The sequence below is a fragment of the Marmota monax genome, unplaced genomic scaffold (genome assembly GCF_021218885.2).
Source record: "Marmota monax isolate L192 unplaced genomic scaffold, Marmota_monax_Labrador192_F-V1.1 WCK01_AAM20220418_F8-fsc00019, whole genome shotgun sequence".
NCBI lineage: Eukaryota > Metazoa > Chordata > Mammalia > Rodentia > Sciuridae > Marmota > Marmota monax.
In genome coordinates, this window is record NW_026695242.1 from 852,976 (window position 1) to 876,846 (window position 23,871).

Here is a 23,871-nt window from a genome sequence, read left to right on the forward strand (position 1 = left end):
ATAATTTCATTCATTAATAATTCCACAGAATAACAGAGTTCCATTCATGAGGCTCGGCTCCTGTGACTTAATTCTCTCCTAAAGTCCCCACTTCTTCATGATGTCTCATTGGCTACTAAGTTTCACCATATGAATTTGAGGGGGGGGGACACACCATGGTGACCAGTACATTGCCCTTGCTCAGCAGCAGGATTGGAGAGGAGATGGTAGCACGATTCAACGGGTCAGGGACTCCCCCTGACTGGAGTGGGGTCTGGAAGACAGACGCAGTGGAAGGAGGGGGACAGTTGCTCAGGGAATTTTGTGTGGAGTGAGGAATGAAAGCTTGGTACGGGGACACAGAAGGAATCTAGTTGGTGGAGAGAATTCCAAAGTACCATTTCAGTCACTCTAGAGAATCCATCTGGAGTGGAACTACGGGGTGAAATGGGAGAGCTTGAGAGAGATTTTTGTAGAAGGCAAACTGTATGCCCATGCAGACTCAGGCTGGCACGGAACCACGGCAGGAAGAAACCCAGGGCTGCCTCCCACCGCCCAAAGGCTGTCCCCTGGCTCCCCACGTGGTGACCAATGGCGTGCCTCCCATGGTTGAACTTGGCTGGTGTCAAAGTCACTCCTGAGGAGGAGCAGTGGGCAGAGGGCTTGGCGAGGTGGTGGCCCAGAGAGGAGCAGGGCAGTGTTGAGCTGGACCTGGGCTCCCCAGGTGAGCAAGGTGATTTGAGCTACTCGGGAAGTGGTTTCCCACAGTGTAATAGATAACTATTTCAGGGTTCTAAAAAAAATGCTAGTTTCCCTTTTGTGACAGTGATATCAAATGCACTTTTAAAATACATTCATATACACTTAAAAAATCTGTCAACTTATGGATCAAGGGATGAGAAAATGTGGCATATATACATATGGCATATTGCTTAGCCATAAAGAAGCACGGAATCCTGTCGTTTGCAGGGAAATGGATGAAACCGGAAGACATCATGCTAAGAGAAATATGCCAGACGCAGAAAGACAAGCATCTTATGTTTTTTATCATATGTGGAAATAGAAGGAGGTGCAGGCAGAAGGGGGAGGACTTGGAAGGGGTTGGGGAGAGAACAGTGGAGGGGGTGTGCATGATCAGTGCGTGGTATGTCCATGGAGGGAAAACCACAGCAAAGCCCATCCACTTGGACAATTAATACGTGCTCATAATTATAATAAAAAGTGACATACACAAAAAAGTTGATGTAAGGAACATCCGTCTGTCCACAGTGGCGCAGGTGGTGAAAGGTCAGCCCTCGCCGGGGTCCGTGAAATGTGGTGCAGGCTGGCCCACAGTGGACTCCCTGGGAAACTTGTGGAAAACCATTTGCCACTGGATTCAGAAGAAATGTCAGCTGGGAAGGCCCTGGTGAGTCTGTTGTCACAGCTGGACACACAGGGTCCCACGTTTCTGCCCCTTTCCAGATACTTCAACTGGCAGGAGAGAAAGTCCCAGGACACCTGTCTACTCAAGAATGCCAGGCCCTCCTCTAGGATGTCCAGATGTGACTTCCTTTCAAAGTGTCCTTTCTGCCTGGGGTTAGGGAGAGAGGCCTTCACAGAGAGTGCAGCTGGCCCCACCCCAGCCTCTGCCCACTGGCAGGCCTGAGAAGCCAGAGTCCCCATGCTGGTGTGTCCCGGATGTCCCAGGCAGAGTGGGGACCTCAGAAACAAGTCCCTCCGTGGCTGCTTTTCTTTGCACTGCCTGATTTGGTCGTGCTCTGGGGCCCGTGACTGCTCCGTAGAACTGATGCTGCTCTCAGACACCTGTGACTATGGGGCCCTCACCTGCATAGCTGTGGCCTGGAGGACAGTCCCCAGAAGGTCACATCATATATTGCAAGGTTGAGTGCATGGAGTCCCAGCCGTCTCTGGACACCCCAGTCGATGTCCCCTGGCTCCCTGATGCCCGGCAGCCCAGAGCTCCCCACCCTGGCCTTGTGGGGGCCCAGGCTCCATTATGGGGAGGACATAATGAAGATCTATTGATATATGTATTGATCACCAGTTGGAAAAGTACTCAGACCGCAGTGCACAGGTCTGGCAGGGGCTGTGCTCCACGAGTCACCATCTGTGCCCACACGGCCAGCTATTGTCCCTTAAGGTGCCTCTGCTGCCTCAGCTGTGAGGGAGCCATGCCAGCCCCTCCCACACAGGGTTGCTAGGAGGACCGGAAGAGGTCAGCGTGTACCGGGTTTGGGACAGTGCCTGGCACATGATCAGACTCATGATGCTACCCTCGTCATTATCATTGTCACTTGTCTTGGTTCCTATAACAGCTGGCAGTGGTCCTTCCTGCCACTGAACAGGGTACACAGTGCCCTCTGGCTTGGGTGCAGCTGGCAGGACCAGCTTTGGAGCCCACACCCATCTCACTCCAAAGCTCAGACTCTGCTCCCAGTGCCACACACATCCCGGTGACCTCAAGAAACTCTCACAGGTCAAGCACCAACACCGTGAGTCCAGACCCAACAGCTGCCCTCATGGGGAACTCAGGATGGGGGCTTCCTGGTTTTTTATTTATTTATTTTTTCTGTCTTGGGACGTTTCTTGAAGGACGGAGCTTTGGCAGCCCTGCCCTACCCGGCATTCTGCAGGATCTTCTAGTGGAGGGCCCTGGGATGCGCTGATCTCTGCAGTCTCAGATCCTCTTCCTCAAACCCTGCCAAGCTCTTACAGGTGCCGGGCTCTGTGCTGAATGCTACATGCTGCATGCCAAGTGCTGAGTGCTGAGTACTGCTTGCTGCATGCTGTATACTGAGTGCTGAGTGTCAACTACTGTCTGCTGAATGCTACATTCTGAGTGCTGAGTGCCAAGACACACAGAGTGAGCTGTAGGTGCTGCCCTGACCTGGGATGAGGTGCCAGGGTGGGCAGGGCCAGCTCTCAGCCAGTGCTGCCTGATAGACGGATCCTTCCTACTCTCCTCAGGAGCATGCTGTGTGCTCGGGCATCTGGCGGTCTCTGTGCATTGTTTGGGGTCAGCTGTGTGACCTCAGGCTGGTTTCCTTCCCTCTCTGGGCCTCAGTGTCCTCTCTGAGCAGAGAATAGGTACTTTCTGAGACTTCCCACTTTGGACCGTCCAGGTTGCCTAGGTGCAGAGTCAAGGCAGCTCATCTGGACAGGAGCAGAAGGCTCTGGCTCTTTCCTGAGCTCTCCCTGGTTCAGGTGACTAGCCAGGTTGCTAATAGTCAGACTAGCAGGTGACCAAGGTCTGCAGGTCAGAAGTTAATCATTTCCTCCAAACGCCGGCAAGCCCACCCCCATTTCCACTTTCACCTGTGTCCCGTGGGATAATAAAATCACATGCCCAAGGCAAGGCTCAGGGGGCAGTTTTTTTGAACTTGATTGGCCCCAATTAGCTGGGTGACCTTAGCAGTTTTCCTTTCCCTGTGACCTCACTTGCTCATCTGTAAAATGAGTTTGGGGTTCAGAGGGGCAAGCATACCAGGGAGTCACGGAAGGCACTGTTCCTTGCTGGATCAGTGGTCTGGGGCCAGGCTCCCTCTTGTTCCATGTCCTCCCCTCTGACATCATCTTTTAACCCACTTTCTCAGGAAGTGCCCAGGGCTTTCCGCGCCCTGCTGTTTGCCCTGGTTAGGTGCTGTGTCTTGCAGCTCTGACTTGAAACCCACTGACCCTATCAGCTCACAGAGGGCTCACACTTCCTTCTCAGGGAGGGAAGACTTTGCTCCTTGTGCTGAAACCTCCACCCTCTGTCCTTGAACCATGGGTGACAGCGAAGGTCCGTCTGTTCCCAGCCTATGCAACTGAAGAGTGACGAGCCAGGCCGGGCCTGGAAGTTCCCTGCTTCCACAGGAGTTATGTGCTTCCTTAGGGCAGAGCCAGGTCCCAGCAGGGGACCAACACAGTCCCAGGTGTGCCTGAGTGGGCACAGGTTGCTCATCAGGGGCACACTTCAGGGGGGCTAGGCAGAGCCCGGTGTCCCGGGAGATCCCCAGCCTTACAGGCCGGTGCCAGATGGGTTTGCGAACACATGGAAACCTGATTCCAGAGGTAACTGAGCCCACGATTGCAAGGCGGCTGTGATTAGATACCAGACTCCTCATCGAGAGAAACATCCATCATCGATGAGCGCACACACGAGCCTCTGGTGGAGAGCGAGGGCCTAGCCCTGGCTCTGCCATGGGCCCTCGGGGTGAGCCGTGAGGCCACCTGAACGCCACCCCAAGGCCACATCCAATGCTCGCCTCTGGCACTGTGGCCAGCACCCTCCTAGCCGCCTCGGTGCTTGTTCGGAATGGACACATCGGCACCGGGCTGGTCTCTTCACCTGACCCTCAAGGTCCACCTTGGTTCTCTGAGGCTTGCTGGGTGGAGAGCCCCAGAGACTGCTGCTTCCCTGCCTGCCACAAGCCCAGCTGTCCTGCTTCCAGAAAATGAATCCGGAGCTCATTCCCACCAGCAGCTCTTCTTATTATTGTAGCCCCAGGGTGAGTGGCAGAAGGAGGGAATGTTCCATTTTACAAAGCAGGAGAAGAAAGCTTCTGGGGGAGGCCGGCCACCTTGGCCTTCCCTTTCCTCCGAGTGGGGCTGGGATGAGGGGAGGGAGGTGCGGTGCTGGCTAAGCCCACTGCTGCAGGCAGGGCCTGGCCTGGTGTCCGTCCCGGGGCTCTGCCTCTTTAAGAGAACCCCGGGGCCAAGATTTATTGGCTGCGGTGGCCCTGCAGCGTGTGTGGCTTCGGTGTTTACAGGCCTGGAGAAGGCTGAGGTCTCCTGTCCCAGGCTGCACAGCGGTGGCGAGCAGGAGAATAGCTGCCATTCATGGTGGAGTTTGCAAGGGGACGTGGTGTGCCGCCCCGGGGAGCGGGGCCTTGTATTTGTAAAAGCCCAGTCCCGGGTGGAAATCCCCCCCTGCTGGGTTCAGATGGGGCTGGGGAGGACTTCTCCTCCCTACTGTGCCTGGGCACCCATGCCAGGGCCAGCTGGCAGGCAAGTGGGAGCTGCTGACCGTCTGTGCTGGGTGTGCAGGCGCTAGATACGCTGCGGGAGTGGGGCAGGATCTGAGACGGGATGAGACACGGGATGCCCGAAGGCCACTGCGGCGCAATGAGGGTGTGGGAGGGGCGCTCAGAGGGGCTGCCTATGCATTCTGGGGACACCTCTGCCAAGGTGTTTCAGCTCGGGGTCTTCATTTGCTCATCTGGAAAGTGGGAACAAGGGTCCAGCTCGTGATATCATGGACATTCAGTGCTATCATGGAGGCAGAAGGCCTGACCCAGGAAATGCATACTCAGTCATGGCTCTTCCTTCTGCTCTTGCCCTTATTGCTGACTAATTGTCTTATAAAGCAAACTAACGCTGCTTTTCCAGCCCCGTGGTGGCAAGTGGGCTGAGCACTATGGAAACCTCACTTCAAATCTTGTCCTCGAGCCTCTGATATGAGGAACACAGGGCCGGCGTGTCGCTGCGGGATGGAGGACTCCACTGTGGGTGCCTGTCCTGCCAGCCACAGCTCATGATCAGATCCTGCTCCAAAGAACCCGAGTTACAGCTTAACGGGCACCGCCGACCACCCGGGAGCCGGGCCAGGTGGGCGTACTCCTGCTTCATCACGACTGCAATTTATTATTGTTAACCTTTTATTGTGGAAATGTTCAAATGTAGGTAAAAATAGAATAGGGATGGACCTCCTGTGTCCGTCCCCAATTTTAGTGTTGACGGACATTGCTGTGTTTTCACCATCCTCCCTTCTTTCTTTCGTCTTCTTCTTCCTCCTTCTCTGTCTTCTTCCCTCTCTCCCTCTCAGCTGGAATATCTAAAGCCAACCCCAGACACTGTGTCATTTCACCTGTAAATACTTCACTATGTCTTACTTCTGGTCAAAAAAATGATCTACTATCATACCTAAAAAATTAAACAATCCTTTTAATACCCCTACAACCAGTCTGCACATTATCTCATTTAATCCTCCTTTGGAATTAAAAATATCATCGCTCTCATCTTTCAGGTGAGAATCAGAGTGAAGGAGGTACTAAGTAACTTCTTGCATACACGCCCCCAGCTCAAACCATAGCCAGCCACGCCTGCCTCTAAGCCTCTTTCATTTCTTTACACCTTTGGCAAATATTTATTCTGAGGCTACTTGGCTCACGCACTGTTGGAGGTAGAAGCATCCAGCAATGAACCAAACAGCCTTCGCTGCCTTGGAGTTTATGGGCTACGCCCTTGCTCTTCAAAGTCTGGTTCAAGGGCAGGCAGATTGGGCATTGCCTGAGAACTGGTTAGAAAAGCAGAAGCACAGCCCTGCTGAATTGGAATGTATATTTTAATAAGATCCAAGAGATTGACTCCTAGGCACATGGAAGTTTGAGAAGCATTGCTTAAGTCCCCACTTCTCATCCCTGGCTGCTCATTCGAATGCCCTGGGGACATTTACGGAGTACTATGCCAGCGGCCCACCCAGAACAATGAAACCAGATCCCCTGACCATGTTTACAAGTTCTCTGTGCAGACTGGATTGGGAGCTGCTGTTTGATTGTCTAAAGGATAAAGGAGCTAACTGAGATGAAATCTCTACCTGGACACTGTAGGTGCTAAATTAATGTTACATATTTGTATCCCTTTGCTGTCTCTATCTTGTTCCTAGGACCCCCCAAGGAGTCGTGCACGTGGGTGGCTTATTGCCTTTCCCTGGTCCAAAGACATTCTTTGACCCGCAGGAGCTTCCAACTGCAGTGTTGCTCTGTGCTGGGAAACCCCAGAACTGGAAACCGGGGGTTTTTCCGTGAGAAGCTGGGCTGCGAGAGACAGGAGCTTCCTCCCCTCAAGACCTAGGTTTGCCGAGTTGGCCTGAGAGCTGCACATAAAAATAAATAAATAAGGGAAGAAGGCTCAGCCATGTGTGCACAAAGCTTTTTCTTTCACCACGGCCGGATCCCTGTCCAGACGTTATCTCATCTGGCTTTCTCCAGCCAGGTGACGCAGCATGGGCAGGTGCCACCAGTGAGGCTTATGGGGCAGGACTGCAGGTTGAGTCACCAGGCAGGTGGGGGAAGGCCCTGACCCTGAGCCCTGGGCAGAGCAGCCTGGACCCTGCCGACCGCAATCCTGTAGCCTCAGGGGCAGGAATGTTTTCCTGCTGGTTTGGGGGTTGGCCGGATCCCACGATGGTGGTGGTGGTCCTGGCAGTAGGGGAGGGCTGGTCTGAGGTCCAGCTCCCCTCCCGTTGGCAGGCCACCAGGATCCTCGGCATGGGGCTGTTTACAGGCCTCTAAATGAGCCACAGCCCATGGGGGATTCTGGAGAGGGGTCAGAGGCCCTTCTACAAGAACCAGCAGGGATCAGGCCTCTGGAGGCCAGCCCTTCATGTCCCTTTCCAGCTGGCTGTGGGTTCACTGGCAGGCAGCACTTGGTAAGTGGGGAGACGGAGGTCTGGAGGTGAGGAGGAACGTCCTCGGGTCACCCAGCTGCTCTGGAACTGGCAAGACCTGAGGTCTCACTGAGATCGGAGATGTGGGGTCCAAAAATGCTCTGGGAAATGTCCACGCATGGGAAGGGCTACCCCCGTGTCCCCAGCCCTGGCTATTCTCAGGGTGGGAGGATGAGGCCAGCAGTCAAAGCACAGGGAAGGGACCCAGGCAAAACTGGACCCCGGCTCTACCTTTGGTGCTGGCTGGGGACTGAAGGCAAGTCGTCTTCTGTCTGTGCCTCTGATCTTCTCACCTCTCATATGGTCATGCTCGGGAGTCTGGGTAAGACACTGGCTTATGAAGAGCTGCTACAAGAGACCTCTGCTCTCCTCATCTGTCTACTCACCCCTCCCTGCTGGGCCCGGGACAGACATCACTAATCCATCCCAGCACTGCCAACTGCTGACTGTGGACATTCCCAGGAACCTTCTGAGTTCAGGTGCTCCGGGCAGCCACTTCCCATCCAGCAGAACTTGAACCTGAGTGGCGATCTGCCTTCCATCCTCCACTGTGTACCGAGAAACGGCTGCTGTGGAACCCAGCGTCTCTGGGAAGATTGTGTGGAAATGAAGCGGGAAGGCTGGGGGGGGAGTGGTGGAGGGGACCTGGGCCAGGCAAAGGGGTCCTGGTTCTGAATGGAACACGCACAGTGTCTGCAGCACTTCAAATGCTCCAGCTGTGCACCGGGTGCCCAAAAGGATATTCAGGAGGAGCGGTGAGCAGGAGGGGAGCCCTTCCTGCCTGGGCCGCTGTCTGGCGTCAGGAATCTTCTCTGCATCTCACTCCATGCGCACAGCAGTTCTGAAGGGTCAGAGTCATTATTAGCTCTACGCTGGGAAAAGTTGGAGCTAAGAGGCTGCAGAGCTGGTTTGGGCACCCAGGTTTGCCAGATCTTAAAGCCTGCACTCCCCATTCAGGCTCCCAGACAGCATGGCCTGTGCCTTGGGCCCCTCTCCTGGACAGGGCTGGCAGTAGACCCTGACCTGTCCCAGTCCCAGCACTCAGGGGCAGGAGGGCCAGGCTCCTGTCACGGGCTGCATTTGAGGCAGCCTGGAGCAGAACCTGGCAGGAGGCAGAGGTGGGGGGATAGCCCTTCTGGCACTTCCAGGATGGGCAAAGATGGGGGCTTGCAGGGGTTCCCCAGGGCTCCCCAACTTGCTAATAGAGTCTATTTCACCAGCAGAGAATTTGCAACTTGTTTCAGAATAATCATCAAATTTTAAAAAACTTAGAGCTATGTAAAATGCTGTAAATTCAGCGTCTCTTGAGAAACCCAATGTGTGGCCACCCCTGGGCCTGTAGGTTCCTGTAGGGTCTGGGCACCAGCAGCAGGAGCTGACGTGGACTGCCCAGCCGCCTCCTTGGTCCTCTGCTTCTCTAGCATCTGGAACGTTTGTCTGAGGATTTCAGAACAGAGGAGGGAGCTGTGGGTGGGTGTGGCTCTCTGCCACTCCCTGACGCCCTCTCAGGATTGGACCTCTTGGAACTCCTGCCCCTTCCATTTACCTATGGATGCCTGGCACATGAACTCAGGGGACTTTGTGACTTGAGCTTGGATCTGCACAACACCCCACTGGCCTCACCTGGAGCTTGTTGGGAAGGCCCCTTCTCAGGCCCTGGATCATGGTCATCGAGGAGGCGGTACCCGGCAGGAGTACGGCCTGGATTGTCTGGACACTCCCGACAAGGGTGGTCTCTGATTCACCAAGTCAGCCCTTGAGGCCAAAGCCTGACCTTGAAACTCAGCCTGGTTGTTCCAGCCAAGAAGGACGCTCAGGGCCTGCCAGGCCACTGTCAGGGATGAAGGGGTCCTGGGTTGGCCAAGGGAGCACCTGCCAGCCTGGTGGAGCTCCCAGGCACACACACACACACAGTAGGTGTGGGTAGACGGGGGACAGAGTGGAGAGTCAGGGTGGGCCTGGGGGCAACTCCTTCCTCCCCAGGGCTGGGCTGGGGTTAGGCCAAGGTCTAGCCAATGTCGATGTGGTCTCTAGGTCCCATTCTGGGCAGGGTGGGGGGCACCATTAAGTTTAAGTGCTCCCCCATTCTCCCATAAGCACCAGCTTTTTCCATCCCCTTTATGGATTTCTGAGGAATGATAAAAAGCAGCTGTTTTGGTTCCAGAGCCAATGAAAGTATAAAAGGTGGCCCTCGTCTTCTCCAGGGGAGTCAGACGCCCATTTATTATTCTGCCTCCAGGATGTCTATCCAGGTCTGAGGATGTAGAAATAGCTCCCAGACCTGTCCCTCCATGGTCCCGGCCCTCACCTCAACTCATTTTTGATGACTTCTTTGAGGACACTCTGAAGTCTTCTAGCAACTTGCCCCTGGTCACTTTTGGGCTTCTCTTTCTCTTCTGAAAATAATGGGTGTCCCAACTCCCATGCCATGCAGGACCTGTGGCAGAGGGAAATGAGGCCCTGGAGACCACAGACCTGGCACGACACCTGGCACTCACCAGGGCCACTTGCCTGCCTTTCAGGTTTTCTGCAGGTTAAAGGCTTCATATAAAGCAAACTACCTGGCTGCTATCCTCCTCCTCCTCCTCCTCCTCCTCCTCCTCCTCCTCCTCCTCCTCCTCCTCCTCCTCCTTTTGGTATCGTGGATTGAACCCAGGGGTGTTTAACAACTGAGCCACATCCCCAGTCCCTTTTTATGTCTTATTTTGAGACAGGGTCTCACTAAATTGCTCAGGGCCTTGATAAGTTGTGGAGGCCGGCTTCGAATTCACAATCCTCCTGTCTCAGCCTCCAGACCTGCTGGATTATAGGCGTGTGCCACTGTGCCTGGCCTGGCTGCTGTCCTTGTGCTGTTTCCTTTAACATGAGATAGGCTTGGCCTTTTCAGGTTCAGGGATGCGAGGGCTTGGAGGTCCACGGAGATCTCACTGTAATCTTGATACAGGTAGCAACAGAGTCAGGGCATCACCATAGAGATGATGCCCAGAGACTGGAGGCTGTCCCTCAAGGCCACTCTTTAAGTGTAGGATAGTGTATGGTTTCGAAATCGGGATCTGGGACTCGGGTTGGGCCCTCGCCCCTGTGTTACCCATCTCCCGGAGAATTGTGCTTCCGAGGACCTGGATGGCCCTGCTCAGTTGCTTCCTGAGCCAGTGTTCGTTGCACCAGGATGTGTGCTTCCGTGTCAAACATTTCAGACAGTGTCCTCAGGGTCTCGGAGAGCGGAGGCAGCCTTGACCACACACCACACCCCCACTTCTCCCTGACAGCTTCGCCACTACCCCAGCTCCCTCAGAAGCCCCAACACACAGGGCGATTCCCTGCTGCAGTTCCAGCCCACCCGAGACCACAGGATGCCCCAGCACTAGGTGTACAAGGTGACCTTTAACCCAGGCCAACAAGCTGCTTTTGAGCTTTGAGTGTGTCTGGCACTGTAATTGCGCATAGCGGGCTGAATTGTGTTCCCTGGAAAGATCCATCTGAGTCCTGCCTCCTAGTACCTGTGCATGGGAAATAGTCCCTTCTTTGGAAATAGGACTCCTGCAGATGCACTGTAGTTAAGGATCTTGAGATGAGATCATCCTGCAGCTAGGATGGGCCCTAAATCCAACGACTGATGCCCTTATAAGGAAAGGGAACTTTGAGACACCAGAAAGATGCAGGGAAAAGATGGAGGAGGGATTGAAGGGATGCCGCTACAAGCCAAAGATGGCCAAGGGTGGCCAGTGATGACCGGAAGATGGAAGAGGAAAGCAGAGATGGTCCCCAGAGCCTCTGGAGGGAGTGCAGCCCACGCTGGATTTCAACACCTTGACTTTGACCTTCTGGTCTCCAGAACCATGAGAGTTTATGCCACTATGGTTTTGGCAATTTGTTTCAATAGACGTAGAAAACAAATATACGCATGAAGAAGTTTCAAATAAAGTTTCCTTGCGTTTGAGATGTTTGCAGTGTGTGGGGGTGAAGTGCCCCCCGACTGAGCAGGAGAGCCCCAGGGTGCCTTGTGGCACAATGGAGGGGTGGGACAGAGGCCAACAGGGTGCAGTTGGCAATGCAGCCCAGGGCATAGCTTGCTCTTGAGGTGGAGGATGCTGAGTGGGTGGAGGCCGGGGCTTCTCAGCCATGTTGGGGTTGGAAGTGGCTTCGGAGGCGCTCCCTGCGTGCGTGTGCGTGCTGGAGTCAAAGAGCAGAAAAGAGAGCAGCTGTCAGGGAGCCGTGGAAACCAAGTCACCCAGCTCACCTGTGAAACCAGAGGGCCTCTAGAGATCGGTTCCCATTCAAGGGCAGGTCCTACGGAGAGGACCGCTCCCACAGGGGCCTGGAGAGTTGGGAGCTGAGTTATGCCTGTTCCGGCCAAAGGGAGAGCAGAGTCAGGGTGTGGACACCTCCAGTCCAAGGAATACCAGTCAGGGCACCTCGTAGGCAGGACAGAAAGGACATCAAGGAAGGAGTTGGAAGTCAGCCAGGGAGACTTCCTGGCAGAGGTGGGTTGACTTGGCTTCACGGGGTCAGAAATAGGGAGCCCTAGATGGTCCCTGAGCCAGTGAGTGGTGAGAGATTTCATCAAAAGTGGTGTGAGCAGGGACCTGTGCAGAACTGGGGCAGTGGGGACCAGGAAGAGTGGTGGGATGGGAGGGCCAGGACGGAGCTGGGCTGGACACCATGGTGGCCAGGTGCCCTGGAGGAGGGAGATGGAGCTGTAGGGCCAGTCCCAGCTCGTGTGTAACTGACGGGAGGGAGGGTGGGCTACCGCTCATGCCAAGGAGCCGGAGGGGACCCACGTGTGGCTTGAGGGTAGTGACTCTCGTGGGGTTGAAGGCAAGGCTTGGCCTGCCAGGACTCTATTTTAGCCCAAATGATGCTCGGATGCCCCCACAACAGCCCACACACACACCAGCCACAAGTATATTGAGGAATGTGTACATCCAGGTCCAGAGGCCCACACAGACACCACAAGGAGGCCAATATAGCCAGGAGCACACACGTGTGTACCTACACACACACACTCACACACACGCCAGCCCCCCAGTCCTCTCCTTCCACCCCCACTGTCTTTTTTCCTACTCTAACATTTTCCCCGCAGTCAGCTCGTTCTAGTTCGCTCGGTTCCCTTCTAACAGGGAGGGCAGGACCCAGCCTGGCCAGGGCGGTAGGGAAGTCAAGACATAACTCAGAGACCTGGAGAGAGCGGTCCTTCCCAGGCAGAGCAGGGCTGGACCCAGACACTCAGCAACATGGGCCCAGGAGCCGGGAGACACCGAGCCCGGGAGGCTGCAAGGATCACAGGCTGCAGAGCCCCAGGGTGACAGAGAAAGCAGAGATACTCCCTGAGCACAGACACAGGCACACATGGACAGACCCACGGACACACTGATCCACCCCGTGCACACAGTGTGCACACACATGTGCAAGTCACACACGTCACAGACACAAAGAGACACCCACATCCACCTGGCATGCAGATAGACGCACGTACACACCCCAACAGAAAAGGGATCCGCACAACAGGAGATGCTGCGACAGGCAGACACACACACACAGGCACACAGATCCAGCCAGGTCGACGCGGAGGGACAGCCAGGGAGACAAAGAGGCTTTGAGCGCGGCCAGCTGCCCCCAGAACCCAGACATCCTGGCTTTGCAGTCCCCCAGGAGCCTCCAAAACGCCAGAAGAAATTCCTGGGATATTAGCTAAATTTCAGACACAAACATTCCCGTCTCCCTCTCCAGATGTGACGCTCGTGAAAGGCTGCACGGCCCTCCCTCAGCTGCCACTCAAGGCCCCCCAGCCCCCCGGCCCGGCTCCTAGGAATGTTGCCTGTCAGCTCAAGGAAGGGGGTGGTCCAGAGGAGCCGAGGGGGAGCACAAGCAGGGAACGTGGGGCCACGCTGAGGCTCGGGGGCTCTGCCCACTGGGGGGCTCCTGCAAGATGGGAAGGATCAGGCAGAGTGGGCTTCTTGTTGTAAGGTGGGGACACTGCCCAGAGTCAGGGCTGACCAGGCCCTGGGGTGAAACCTGTCTCTGCTCAACTCCATGCCAGAAGGGATGGTTTAGGGTAGGGGTCCTTGCAAAGGTGGGGTCCTTGCTCATCTCCCTGCAGCCACACTAGCCAGCACGAGGACTAGGACAGTGTGGTACCCTTCTGCCTCAGGGCCTTTGCACACTCTCTTCTTTTTGCTGGGAACCTCTTCCTGTGACTCTGCCACATTATGAGGGTAAATGCTACTTCCTTGGACCAGGTCCTCATCCACACAGGCCTTGGAGGATTTCCTCTACTGTTCCCCTTTATTGAGTTTGTATTTGCTTCTTTGGTTTTTATGGTTACTATCTTAATCTCTTCCTCCCTTGAGTTAGATCAGAAATTCCAGGAGGACAGAGATCTGTCTATTAGAGTCAAAGTCTGGTGTGTAGCAAGTACCCAGCAAGTGTGGTCCTATGTGGGCCAGATGTGCCATGTAAAAATCATCTAGACCTCAGTTTCCTAATCTATAAAATGGGTGGAAATGGTGTTTCTCTTGCAAGATTCCTATGAGAAGGAAACAGATGACAAATGTGTAAAGGACTTTGGCAAACCTCCTCTGGCCTCACATGAGGCTTCATGGTTTTTCTTTCTTCAACTCCTGATGAAGCCCCAGGACGACTCAGATCTAGATCAGAAAGGGTCCTGCCTGTGTGGGCCTGGAAATGCAGGGTTGTCAAAGGAGTCCATTTGGGGAGTGCTATGGAGTATCTGGACCCTGTGCTGAAATACCTGAGACCCCAGTAGTCATTTGAATCTGTGTCCTCTGCAGTCCTAGTAAAGAGGCGGCCTCCAGATCTTTCTCTGAGATGCAAACATCCCTGAAATCAGGGCGTCTTCAAATCCGATCAGCTAATGTCCATGTGCCTCAGCAAGCAGTTCACCAGGGGCACGGCGGGGGGCCAGCCCTGCGGAGACCCCAGGACAAGCCCACTCTCCTGCTCCTCACCCATGGAAACCCTCGGCCGCTGGTCACCTGTCCACGGGGAGAGTTGGCTTTCCGCTCTGTCCCCGTGGCCTAGCCTGTGGTGCAGGGGTCAGCTGCAGCAAGGGCTTTCCGTCTCTGAGCCCCTGCTTCCCCACCTGTCCCCCACCCACGCCTCTTCCTTGAGAAGAAAGGGCTTGGCCATCGTGTCAGCTCCTGAGGGTGTCCCTGGCCGTCGTAGGCACTGGGTCAACGCTGCCTTCGATGTGGATGGTCCCCGTGGTGCCTTGAAGCCCCAGGAGCTCCCTGGATGATGATGCGAAGGGACCTGGTTGCCCCCGGCAGGTCCGTGGGCCTGAGGCGCGGGCCGGCCTGCCTCCCGCCCGGACAGTGCCTGCCTGGCAAGAGGCAGCTCGTTAGGCTGAAGATCTATGTCCTGTCGTGAAGTGTTTAATATTTTAGCTCCTAATTGCATTACCAGAGACAGACAGCTGTTTATCCTCATCACTCTCCCGTCGCTGTCTCTGGCAGGACCCACCCGGCTGCTCCAGGTGTTCCCTTGCTCTCTCTCGGGGCTCCTCCAGGCTGTTTGGTGTGGCAAGGCTGCACCTCGGGGGTTCAAGGTGACCTGCATTCTGTCCCCTCCTCCCGGCCACCCACAGCAGCCCTCCTGTTCACAAAGCATGGTGCCAGCCATTGGCTCAGCTGATCTTGTCAGCCTGACAAGATGGGAACGGTTTTGATTGACACTGTGGAGGAAACCTGGTGATAGATTTGCATTTCATCCGTCTGTCTGTCCATCCGTCCATCCACCTATCCCTCCATGCTGCAGGTAGCAGCAGCACTATGGAAGCTACTTAGGGACATCGAAATGAACAAGACCCCCCTGTGTCCTCAGGGACCACGTAGTCCCACACAGATGAAAGAGATGGTGGCATGGCCACGCTCAGGGGTATCTGCCCAGCTTGTAGGGCTCGCTGCTGGCAGGGGACAGTTCTGAAGTGTAAATCAGCCTCAGGTCCAGAACTCAAGGGGGAACTGCCCTTATTTAAGCCCTAGACTCGATCGCTCTTCTCTGATCCTGCCTTGCCTCCTGCCATTCCTCACCCCATAGAGCCCCAGGGAACCTCACTTCCGGCACTCAACCCAATGTGTATGACAGTGCTCCTCTTTACCCACCCAGCAGTCACTCCCCTGCCTCCAACCACCTGCTGCTCTGCTGCTAGAACCCTGACATTTGGGTACTGCGTAGAAGACTCCAGTAACAGGATTCCCCCAGCCCCAGATAAACCAGTGGTGTTAATCCTAATCCCATTTGTTGGGCACCTCCCCAGCTTGCCTTACAATGGGAGTGACCAGGCCAAGGACTGAGTCAGTGAAAATCAGAGGACATTCTTGGGGATTTTGGAACAGAACTGGGAAGAGAGTTTCCATGAGTCCCCGGTATGCCCCTCTTCCTGCCTTGAATCAGGTGGTGCATGGATGGGATGTTTGGAGCTGCAGCAGCCATCTTTTGACCACATGGCAATAAACAAAGGGCAAAAAGTCAGAAGTTGGAGGGAGGCCGAGCAGAAACGTGAGTGCTTCGGGTCTCTGCAGGCACTGATGGGCCTCCCTGTGCTGCCCTGGTGTGCCTGTGAGGTAGGGAGGATGTGCCCTCTGGCTCATGCTGTTGCTGGCTCTGGTGGCATCCTCAGGGACACCAAGCCCCGTCCTTCATCTCCTTGCCTGCAATACCTGCTTCCCTGGTTCGTCTTTATAAAGGGCACCTCATTTTTAAAGACTGAACCAAGGGTCCTCTCTGAGACTTCTCCTTCGTCTCCTCCTCTCCCTGCCATGACCACAGGGTTGATCGCCCCTCACCACAGCGATCTATCATCCATTTTCCCTGCCTGTCTGTGGACAGAACTGGAGGCTCCTGCCCGGGAGGAGCCCATCAAGGTTCGAGCGGAAGCTGCAGCAGACAGAGTCAGGTGCCATCCTCAGTGGGCAAGGGCCCACTGTGGGCCCTCCCATCCTCGGGTCCGTCCAGCAAACTCCGAACCATGATGGAGTCTCTGAGTCAGAGAGGACAGGCGAGGCCCCACACGCGATCCGGCCATCTCAGAAGGAAGGCCCCTGTCCCACGGGTCTGATCCGGCCACTGCCCTGTCTGGCTGCTGGCCCCACGGGCTTCTTCCCGCTGTGACCGAGGCCACCCAACCTTGGGCGGTTCAGGGCCATGGGTGGCATGGCCAGGTGCTTAACCCGAGGCAGCAAACAGACCTTGCTTGTCCTGGCACAGCCACCCTGGGGACGGGTTCAGAGGCCATTTTCTCCATGCAGCTGGGGCCGGGGCCCTTTCAAAAAATATGACCCAAGCAGGGGCGGCTGGGGATGAAGTCATGTGGAAAAACACTCAAGTCAGAACAAAACTGTCTTTCTGCAGAAGACTTGGTTCTGTTGCCAGCAGCCCTGCATCACCCGCCGCCCGGCCCTCCAGCCCGCCCACACGACAGCAGCGGGGAAGACCAGGTCCTCGGCTCCGGTTACATCACTTAGGCAAAATAAGTGTTACAGAGACCCACCCGCGAGATGCTGGGAGCTGGTGCCCTGTCCCCCTGCTCGGCCCGAGCTTCCTGTGGCCTGCCGGGTTGGGCGGGCTTTGAGACGGTACCTGGACCTTCTCCAGCTCTGTGTGTCCAGGGTCCGGCTCCACTGGCCTCTGTCAGACACTGGAAAAAAGGATGAAATAAATAACATAAAATAGTGCAAAATAGAGTAGCATAAAATAAATCAAACTACCAGGGGAATGCAAGTGTCCATGCCTGTGATAAATGCCTAACTGAGCAGGGATTCTATCCTTCTAGGAGGTACTGGGCTGGTTTGGGGGTGATGCTTACAGGAAAAGAATACCAAAGAGGGAAGGAGGGAAGGAGTAGATGACAGGGCACAGTAGAGCAGGATAGTCCAGGGGAAGGGTTGAGAAAGCTGAGTTCTGCTTCCTATTCCAACAATCCGTTTCTTTTCTTTTCGGTACCGGGAATTGAACTCGGTGGCACTCGAACCCTGAGCCCCATCCCCAGCCCTGTGTTGTATTTTATTTAGAGACAGTGTCTCCCTGAGTGCTTAGCACCTCGTTGTTGCTGAGGCTGGCTTTGAACTCAGGATCCTCCTGCCTCAGCCTGCTCAGCTGCTGGGATTTCCGGCATGTGCCCCCGCACCCGGCTCCAGCAATGTACTTCCCCTGAGTGGTTTCCCCCCACAGAGGCTGCACTCCTGGCCACAGGGTGGGCACCTAGGATCCTGGAAACGGTCCCAGCACTCTGGCCTGGATGGTTCTGCATGGGAGACAGTCACCTCGGTGACTCAGGTTACCTGCCAGAATGGAGGTGTGGACAGGAGGGCTGGGGCAGGAAGGAGGGAGTGCCGGGCCGGCTGGCCACGGAGGTGGATCTTGAAGAACGAGCACACCAGCCGACCAAGGAGGTGGTGGGGAAGCTTTGGGGGCTGCAGGAGACTGGGAAAGAGCTTGGTGCCTGTAAAGCAAGCTGCGATAGAGAGCGGGGGCTGGGGCTGCAGGCAGGGCCAGACCACGGGGAGAGAACTTCACTTTGGAGGGGGAAAAAGCCATTGAGGGCAGGTGAGGCAGAGCGCTGAGCCAGGTGTGCCCATCAGAAAAGCTGCTCTGGACTCAAGGGCAGGAGGTCATAACAGGGATCTCCTGGGAGGCCCCTGGGTGGCTCCGAGACAAGGGGAAGAGAACAGGAGCAAAGGGCTGGGAAGAGGAGGAAGAATAGCCAGGAATGCTCATCCCTGACGGGCCCAGGAAACAGAAGGGATGGGGGAAAGTGGGGTTTATGGATGCTCTGTTCACCAAGGTGACTAGCTAAACTGGTTATTCTAAAGTAATGGGGGAAAAAACCCTCACAATAATAGTGGTCTAAAGACAGAAGTCCAGATACACAGTCCCAGGTGGGTGAGGGTGGCTCCTTAAATGCCAGAGACCCAGATTCCTTCCATCTTATTGTTCTGACATTTTCAACACCCAGCCTTGACTGCATGGTCCAAAATGGTTGCTCCAAGTCCCACCGTCACATCGGTATCCCAACTACTGGGAAAAGAAACAAGAATAAGGCGGGTAGCAGGTATATCTTTCCAAAGCTACGACTTAGATTTCCATACCTCCCATTGGCAGAACTTAGAGGCGTACTGGAAGGGAGTCCAGGCTCAGCGAACACGCCTTTCAGGGACGGGAGTGTAGCTCATGAGTAGAGCACTTGTCCACCAAGTGTTTTGTTTTCCATAGTGGAAGAAGGGGAGAATGGATCTTCGGAGGGAGAACTGGAGATTATACAAGCCCGTGGGCTTCTCTGAGCTTGGTGTTCCTCATTTGCAAACTATATTCTGTGAATGGTTATATTTATTTTTAACCAAATAAATGCTAAATATGATTAATTCCGGGCTGGGGATGTGGCTCAAGCGGTAGCGTGCTCGCCTGGCATGCACGGGGTGCTGGGTTCGATCCTCAGCACCACATAAAAATAAATTAAAGATGTTGTGTCCACCAAAAATTAAAAAATAAATATTAAAAAAATTCTCTCTCTCTCTCTCTCTCTTTAAAAAAATATATGAATAATTCCCTGCCAACAACACCCTGTGTTATCCTGGGCAAGCCTGAGCCCCCTGTTTGGACTTCGTTTTCCGAGCAATTGAAGATGTTGGAAACTAATCTTATCGGGACCCTCTGAGACCAGCTGCGTGGACTTCAGGGTTGGTGACTCCCCTGTACCTCTACGCTCAACATGGGCACCGGTTTTCTTGGGACAGGGTTTATGGCTTTCTGTTTCCAGGTTGAACATGTGGGTTCCTGAGTTAAGAGGTTGAGAAGCCACAAAGGCCCTGCTCAGGGCTCCAGCACCCAATTCTATGGTCCCTTTGTATCTGCTTTGCTGTGGACACTTGGGAAGGAGCACGAGGGAAAGAAAAAGGCAATTGAAGGACTTTGGGGCGGGGAGATGGTGTGGCTCCAGGTCGCCCTGCAGTGCCCCTGGGTGTGGGTGTGGCCCGCCATCGCTGGCTATCCCCTCTAGACCTGGCCCTGGCTGAGCTGGGATTTGGCCGGGCGCATGCCTGGCACGCTCTGCCCGATGTCTCCCCTGCAGCCCCTGAAGCTCCAGCCAGGAGCCAGTTAGGGTTTCAGAGCACAGGCGAGCGGCTGTGTCTGGGCTGCCAGGTGAGAACAGAGCCCGCTTTAACGGGCGCTGCTCCTGGTATCGCCTTTCCCTTCCCGGCGATGGCTCCGACCAGGAGCAAACCTGTCTGTCTCCGGAGCCAGGGATTTGATACTGTCGTGAATGGGGGTTTTCATCTCCGCGTCGTCTGCCCTCCATGGCGCCTGCGGCCGGTGCCAGGCTTGGCCGGCGAGGCCCCCGCTGTAGAGGGAGTGGGTGGCTGGGGGAGAACAGGGCTCAGAGGCTCCCCCACACCAGACTTAGCTGGGGGAAGCGGCTCCGGGGCTGGGAACGCTGGGAACGCTGCTGCCGGCCAGGCTGGTGGGGAGCCCCGAGGGGGAACTTCCCCAGCGCCCACTGAAGAGCCAGGGTCCTTGGGCAGACGCGCCATCTGCAGTCAAGATGGCACAGAACAGTGCTGGGAAGCAGGATTCGACCCAAGGGGAAGGGAGAAGAGAAACGCAGTATGGCCTTCGGGTCTCAGAGCACCGACAGGCACCTTGGAGCGGAGGGCGGGGAGGAAGGACCAGCCACCTTGGCTGCACCCGGGAGGGAGTCAGGAACAAAGGAGAAGAGCAGGCCTGGGCTCTGGTGGGGGAAGTGGCTAGGTGACAGGACGTGGGGTGCTGGGGGCCACGGAGCCAGACATAGGCCGTGTCTTGGTGACAGAGCTGGCCTGTCATGTCCTTACTGCAAGAGACCACCCTGCCTCATCAGCGCCCTCCCCTCTCCCTCTGCACAGGCAGGGCACCATGTTCTCACAGCCTTCACCTGTAGGTGTTCAACCAAGGACAGTGGCCAGCGGAACAAGGGGAAGAAGGGGACAGCTACAATTTCCAAGGACAGTGCACGGTCCTGAGTCCTGGCCACAAAGCACACGCTTGTGCCTTCTCTGATGGAGTCCCCACAGGCCAGCAAGTTGGAGCAAGCTCTTCAAAACTCCACAGGCCCAAGGACAGCTCCAAGCTGTGCTGGCCTGGTGCTGGGCAGGGTGGACACGGAGACAAGCGAACCTCTTTCCCTGCTCCCCAAGAGCTCACCGTGCGGTCAGGATGACATTGATATTTACTTGGAATTTCCTGAAGGGCCTGCTGTCCGCTGCTAGGGACCTAATGTTCATCTCTGAATCCTGTCCCACGGTATTCCTGGAGGGGGACTGAAGCACGATCGGAGGTCACAGACCCAGAGACGCTAAGGAACCTGCCCAGGACCACACAGCAGGGTGGTGTGGGAATGCAGTTTGAATCTCAGTCTGACTCCCTAGCCTGGGGCGAACCCACACTATTTTTCTCTGGGAGGGGTAGAGTAGAAGGCCCTTGGGGACGGCTTGAGGCTAGAAGGTGGACCTGGTCCAGGCCCTTGGAGTGGTTGTCAAGGCAACATCACTCAGTAACTCCAGGTTGAATACACAAGACAAAGGTGCCACTGCAGAACGGCCACGGATGGTGCACAGGAGCCAGGCCCTGTGGGGAGCTCCGAGGTGAAAGAGTCGGGCTGCTCCCCAGCAGAAAGCAGGTGACAGTGTGTGGAGACCCCCCTCCACAGGTGCCAAACCAGGCAAATCTCTGCTGCCACTTTGCAGGGTGACCTGATGCAAGGACCAGAACCTCTCAGAACCTCCATTTCTTTAGTTGCAGGACGGAGCTGGGAGCAGCCTGCTCACGGGCTGCCCCGGGTTACAGAAGATGGTCACACTGAGCACAGGGACCAGCAGGAAGCAGGAGCTCAACAGCAGCCAAACATCACCGGGGTCCTTTCTCCACCCAGGGCCCAGTGGGGAGGTGGCTGAGTTTATAAACCTAAGAGAGGCTCAAAGACACTGCGTGGGATTCCCCCGTGGAAAGGTTCAAGAAGGCTCCCGGATTTGCTTCTATCACCTTCATAATGATCTTGTGGGGCTTTAAGTCCTGTTCACTCTGAATTTCTGGACACACATTCTGCCTTCAGTGATATGGCATGAGTGAAGCAGGAATGTTCTGTCTGGCTCCAGCTCCAGAGCTGCGGTATGACCGTCGCTCTTCCCTAGCCTGGCAGCTCTGGCTCCCAGAATTTCCTTGGTGGACTCATAGCCAGTGGGGGCCCAGCAGCCCCTGCCCCACCTGGGCCCAGCTACCAGCCCCAAGGCTAGGACTTCCTGCTCCCCAAATACCTTCCTGAGAGAGGGCAGAAAGAGTAGCAGATAACCCAGAGAGCCTCTGCCACCCTCTGAGCCACTGGGGAGAACAGGAGAAATACCTGGAGTGGGCCCAAAGGCCTGAGTTGGCTCCATGGTTCTAGAGACGGGGAGGCTACTTGCCACCCTGGGTGCTGCTGCAGAACCCACAGCCCTGAGCCTTCTCTGCAGGTCGCCTTATGCCTAAAGCTTCCTGGGCTCATGGCCGAGGGTGCTGGTTTTGCCCATGTGGCAGCCAGCCTTCCACCAATGAGGTTCAAGTTGGTGAACCTCCACCGTGATTCTTTAGAGGGACAGTCTGAGGTATGTCCCTACCCACTGCTATCCATCTACTCATGAATGCAGCCTTTAGTGGCTAGTCTTTGTTCACTGTCTTGCTCCCCAAGTCCCCACGGTGCTTGTGGGCTGGGATCAACTCCTTGATAAACTGCTTGCACCCAAATCCTCATCTCAGGGTCAGCTTTGTGGAGCCCAGCTACAGTGCAGCACATGGCCTGGTCCCTCCTGTGCCAGGGGGCCAGGAGGCTTGTGGTTGACTGTGTTGCTGCTGCCTCTTGGCTCTGCCTTCCGGCTCCTCCCTCAACCTGGCTTCCTCATCCATAGCCCCAGCATCTGGGGAGAAGTTGGGGCTCTGTTGCTGCCCTGGGTTATACTCTGACCTTCTGCTCCCAAGCATGGAGCCTCTTGCTGCATGGGAGGACTGGGAAGTGGGGAGGAAACGCAACTGGCTTTGGGCTGGCTTCTCGAGGAGCCACAGGGAGCGGCTCCCTCCAACCTCCTGTGAAATGGGTGTGCTGGCTTTATACGGGGGACTCTGTGGGGGGAGTGGAAGAGAGAGTTGAGTCATCAGTTTCCCAAGACACCAACCACCAGCATCTGTGAGCCCTCCTGGGATTTGACGGGGTGATTTGCTTTCTGGGGCTCTGTCATCAGAGCCCTCGTCTCTGCCTGCTGGAGTTTGTCACGCTCTGGCTCTTCACAGGAAAACTGCCTAATGCCATGGCAAAAGCAAGGTAATAAAATATTCATCTGCTGCGACTGGAGGATGGAAGCTACGGTGTCTTCCAGGAGAAGTGGAGACCTAAATTAAAGACACGCACAGACACAGACAAAAGCACATGTCTGAGCAGCAGACCACCCCGGGCACTCAGCACGCGTGGGAGCCCCCCCAGCCTCCACTTGCACAAAAGCATATGCCCGTATGCACACAGAGCACCTGCACATGCATGTGATCACACACCTGTGCACCATGCCATCCTGCGCCACCCATGCATGCAGGCCACAGTGGGAATGCACCGTGCATGCTGCACACACCTGGGAGACACTAACACACACACACCCCTGTACCTATCCTCCATCACCATAATTAAAAGTGACATCTTCCTAGCTGGTGTACCCGAGGCAGAAGAGCCCATCATCACGACCCTGACTTCTGGACGAGAGCGGCCTGTCTGGTGTCCTGAGGAAGCTCTGCTCTGCCAGGCGGAAGGCAGCCACAGCACAGGGGGAGTCAGGGGAAGCGTGACTCGGAGGTGAGTTACACAACTGGGTTCTGCCCGTCTGTTCTGCCCAGGAGGGGGAGGATGAGGGAAGCTTGCAAATGTGAAAGCTGAAAGCTGCTGCACTTCTAGAAGCTTCCACGCTCTCCAACTAGTAGAGGCTGAGGCTCCCTGAGGGCAGCATGTGGAGGCTGCCGTGCTGTCACGAAGGCGTGCGCTTGAGTACACAGCCTTCCCTCAGAGGGAGGGGCTGCAGAGTGTCACCTCCTGCCAGTTAGAACCTTGCATGGACCCGCTCCTGCCAGGCTGGACTGTTAGCCCCTGCAGGTCCCTCCTGCACTGAGTGCAGGCTGGCCCTGGCTTGTGACATGACTCCTAGTTGGCCTGCGTCTGCAAAGGTGGTCCTTCTCTGATTATTCTAGAAGCTCTGACTGAGCAGCTTACAGTGGGAAGACAGATGCTCGGATGTAAGGTTTTTGAAACTGTCCCAGCCCCCGGTTTCCAAAGATGCTGTGTTTTATATATCCATACTGCTCATATCAACAGAGCTTTGAGCAAGGGCTAGGGACCGGGGTGACAGAGCTGCTGCCTGAAGCTTCTCACCATCTGTGAGGGAAGCTGACCAGGGCAG